Source organism: Chiloscyllium plagiosum, chromosome 24, assembly GCF_004010195.1.
Source record: "Chiloscyllium plagiosum isolate BGI_BamShark_2017 chromosome 24, ASM401019v2, whole genome shotgun sequence".
Classification (NCBI taxonomy): Eukaryota; Metazoa; Chordata; class Chondrichthyes; order Orectolobiformes; family Hemiscylliidae; genus Chiloscyllium; species Chiloscyllium plagiosum.
Window position 1 is genome coordinate 19,947,493 of NC_057733.1, and position 4,603 is coordinate 19,952,095.

General features: G+C 41.7%; 1 long non-coding RNA gene across 1 annotated transcript in view; it reads left to right on the forward strand.

Annotated features, from left to right (window-relative positions):
- The first annotated feature begins 1,622 nt into the window (after positions 1-1,622).
- The window catches only part of LOC122561917, a 6,153-nt gene continuing 3,172 nt past the window's right edge, over positions 1,623-4,603 (forward strand). The window contains exon 1 of the long non-coding RNA XR_006315148.1: positions 1,623-1,720. This is a non-coding gene — a long non-coding RNA (uncharacterized LOC122561917). The remainder of the gene's footprint in view (positions 1,721-4,603) is intronic.

Consider the following 4,603-nt stretch of genomic DNA (forward strand, 5'->3'; position numbering starts at 1 on the left):
TGGATGGGTATATGAATAGGAAGGGTTTGGAGGGATATGGGCCTGCTGCTAGCAGGTGGGACTAGATTGGGTTGGGATATCCGGTCGGCATGGACAGGTTGGACCGAAGTGTCTGTTTCCATGCTGTACATCTCGATGACTCTATAAAACATGGGTTCACATTGTGGTCTAATGACTGCTTTCCTGCAGTCATTTCTTAGATATAAACACTGGGCACTGTTTTATTTTTGGCGTTATCTCACATACAGTGTTAACAGACCCTGTAACTGACATTTACAAGTTCCATCTGATCCTAAGTGGTCTGTATGGATTAGGATTGTCACCTTACTGCTCTAACTGGAAGAGTCTTGTTAAGTAAATAATAGGAACTTAATGCATTACTGCAATTATCTGCACATTAGGTGAAGGTGACTAACAGTACCACAGAGATTATTTGGGGCATACTATCCTCCAGGTCCATCTCCAATAAACTCCAATTTATCTCTGGATTAGAGTGGTGCTGGAAAAGCACAGCAGTTCAGGCAGCATCTGAGGAGCATGAAAATCGATGTTTCGGGCAAAAGCCCCTTATCTCTGACCGAGTCCCCCTGACATCATGTGGGCGATGCTTTCAGACCTAACATTAGCAAATAAACTTCTTTATCTGAAAACTAAATTATTGTTAGCTCACTTAATATAGGTGCAAGTTATTGGCGTGGAGTTTACAAAATGATAAACGATCCGGTGAGTCAGCACCTACTCTTCACATCTCAATGCTATTATAAACAGAAAATATGTTGGAATCTCTGGATAAAAAGCAAACTTGGCATTTCCATTATCAGCACAGTTTGCCTGCTGTGCATTTTTAACACCTCATCATTGTAGGCATGCAACTTACTTCAGGAATTTGTCTAATTATTTTATAGGAATAATGCAATGTCATTCAAGTCAATGTGCTTTAAGGTGGAATTTAATGTCTTTAATTTGGAGTGTAATACACCAACAATTCGGCTACAGGCATTGATCTTCTAATTAGCTAAAATTGTAAAATTAGATACAGTAGAAGTATTAATTTATGGAACATCTATTAGTATAGATCCACTCATGAGCCACACAGCACCAGATGTGAGTGCATTTTTAGCCATTGCCCTGTACGAACTGGTCAAGCGTTGATATTGAGACATACACGACCCTTCTAAACGTTCATCCACGGAGCAGTGTAGGTTTGTTCAAAAACATAGCTGTCTGGAACAATTCTGATTGGTGCTTGCACCTCAAGCCCGCATTCAGCAGTATTTGCAACGCAAGAGTTAATACTACATATAACTGCGTTTGCAAAACGGTGCAGCAGGTAATTGCAAAAAAAGAGAGCAGCCGACCTGTCAGAAACCCTCTCTTTGGCGCAGGGGGATCAATGAGGAGATGATTAAATGAATGTATCATTTTGTAATCAAATATCACTAAAAAGACCCCGGGGCTCATTATTGAAAGCTCGCTTGGGTTTTACATTTGCATTTTCCTGTAATTTTTATGGTATCATTTAGTACAGACCGGGGAGTTCGGAGGATTAGACAATCCAAGGAGGCACAGATTTGGTTCCATTCTTCCCTGCTGTTTTGATGAAACTGGTGGCAGGTGTGTTGTACTTAATCCCAGCGTCCCATTCCCTGGACGCCGGCCAGTCTGAATTAGTCAGTCCCTGCAGCTGCCCAGTCTTCTCAGAAGTCCTGGACCGGGCAAGGTAAGGCTGTGTCAGCTCTGGGGACAGACGGTTCAACTGCATTATCTATAATCCGAGCTAATTCCTTCACTGTAACACGATATTAATAGGGCAGCAGTTGCGTCAGTTTCCTATTAAACACACAGCTGATTTGGAAACTAATGTAACTTATTTTTGCACTGCAGCCATCTGTGCTATCGCTTACAGCCACTCCAGACTTAATTACCTTTTATTATCCCGGGAAAGGTAAATAATGGAATTCATGGAATCTGCTAATTTGTTATGGATTCCATTGTGGTTTTGAAAACACCATTTTTATGGGAAGGCGTTCTTTAGTTTAGTAATAAATTAAAGATTTGCTCAGCATTGACTCCCGGGATTGGTAACGTGATAAATGGTGTGTGATGGGTGACGTGAAAGGCTAATTAGTTTTTCTTTTTAAAAATTTGATACTTTTCTTATTTACTTTTGCTCTTATTGGACCAAGATTCCATTCAATGACAGAAAATCCACACCCCATGTCTCTGATGTAGTATCACCAATGAGGTTGGAGAAATTCTGCCATTGAAGTAGGGAGTAGAAGTCTCTCAGTCATGCAGCAAGAGGCAATGGTTTGTATTTAAGGTGAGAGGCAAGGGGCAGGTGTAGTTTCTCCTGGCCAGTGGTTACACTCCATCCAATTTTTCACGAGGAAGAAATCAGACAGTGAAAACAGTTTGTAAATGGAGTGTCAGGTATTTTCCATTACCAAGACAAATATCAACCCCATATCTTATCAATGTGCCTGATCTAAGCTTGACCTTGACACTGTACTCATTATTCCATTTCAGACTGGGTAACTCTCTCTTTCACTCTACTATCTGTGTCTTAACACAAAGTAAATTGCATTGCTCATATAAAGTTTGTGCTCATTGACTTACATTGGTTTCAGGTCTAGCAGTGTTTTAGTTTAAAAATCCCTTCCTGTTATCAAATCCCAAGATGCCTTCTACCTCCCTCTCTCTAATCTCCTTCAGGCCTGCTACCCTCTAAGAGACCAGCCTCCTGAGCATTCCTGATTTTAATTGCTTCAGCATTGATGATGATACCTGCAGCTAATTAGGCCATAAGCTTCCTCGATGTTTTTTCCCCTCTGCCTCACTTTCCTCCCTTAAGACACTCCTTTAAGTTATCTGGTCAGATATCTGCTGGCTTTGCATCTGTGTTTGTTTTATTATGCTCCTGTGAAGCAACAAGATACATTTCATTTTTCTTCTTGGACTGAGCATGACTTTCTTCTCGTCTAGTGTTGTGGGTCCTGACATGGCTAAACTGTCCAATACTAGATTCTCATACCCAGTTAAGGGTGGGGAAGGTGATGTTTGATCTGGCAAGTGGGCTGGATTCTTTGACTCTCACGTTCCTTCACTTGTTGGCCCTTAGTTTCCTATTGGAAATGCTTAGTGGTTGGCAACTTCATGCGTACAACATCAGCTGTTTTGATGACCCTGGGTGAGAAATTCCCATGAATTGGTGGGGATGTTGCATGATTTCAGAGGCTTTAAGGATATTCAAATGTAGTCTTCACCCTCCTGGTAATCATTGGCCATGATAGTGTTTGTCATAGAATCCTTACAGTGTGGAAACAGGCCATTATACCCAACAAGTCCACACCGCCCCTCCAAAGACTAACCCTCCCAGACCCATTCCCCTACCTTATTACTCTATGTTTACCCCTGACTAATGCAACTAACCCACACATCCCTGAACACTATGAACAGTTTAGCATAGCCAATTCACCCAAGTTGTATATCTTTGTGGGAGGAAACCCACGCAGACATGGGGAGAATGTGCAAACTTCTCACCGACAGGAATCGAACGCAGGTCTCTGGCGCTGTGAGATAGCCGCTCTGGCCACCATGCCACCATGCTCTGTTCAGAGCCTACAGTTTATTTTGACACCCTTCTGCTGTCAGCATTGCTCTGCATCACAAAATAGCCATCTAACCAACTGAGCTAATCACACTGTTCAATTTCCACACCAGCTGAAGTTTCTATGAAATTCCTGCCTTCTCAACCTCCGCCCTTGCCTGAGGTGTGGTGACCCTCGGTTTAAACCACCACCAGACATTGCTCTGTAGTAAGAGAGCAGCCCTGTGGTTCACTAGGACTATGGTGACTTTATTTTTTTTCTTTTAATCCCCTGTTTATATATTTTTTTGTTACTCCCATTCAGTATGTAGATGTACCTACTAGAGAAAGTGCAAAACTTGACCTACTCTTGGGAAATAAGGCAGGGCAGGTGACTGAGGTGTCATTGGGGGAGCACTTTGGGGCCAGCAACCATAAATCAATTTGTTTTAAAATAGTGATGGAAAAGAATAGACCAGATCTAAAAGTTGAAGTTCTAAGTTGGAGAAAGGCCAATTTTGACGGTATTAGGCAAGAACTTTTGAAAGCTGATTGGAGGCAGATGTTCACGGGTAAAGGGATGGCTGAAAAATGGGAAACCTTCAGAAATGAGATAACAAGAATCCAGAGAAAATATATTCCTGTCAGGGTGAAAGGGAAGGCTGGTAGGTATAGGGAATGCTGGATGTCTAAAGAAATTTGAGGGTATGGTTAAGAAAAAGAAGGAAGCATCTGTCAGGTATAGACAGGATAGATTGAGTGAATCCTTAGAAGAGTAGAAAGAAAGTAGGAGTATACTTAAGAGGGAAATCAGGAGGGCAAAAAGGGGACATGAGATAGCTTTGACAAATAGAATTAAGGAGAATCCAAAGGGTTTTTACAAATATATTAAGGACAAAAGGGTAACTAGGGAGAGAATAGGGCCCCTCAAAGATCAGCAAGGCGGCTTTTGTGTGGAGCCACAAAAAATGGGGGAGATACTAAATGAATATTTTGCATCAGTATTTACTGTGG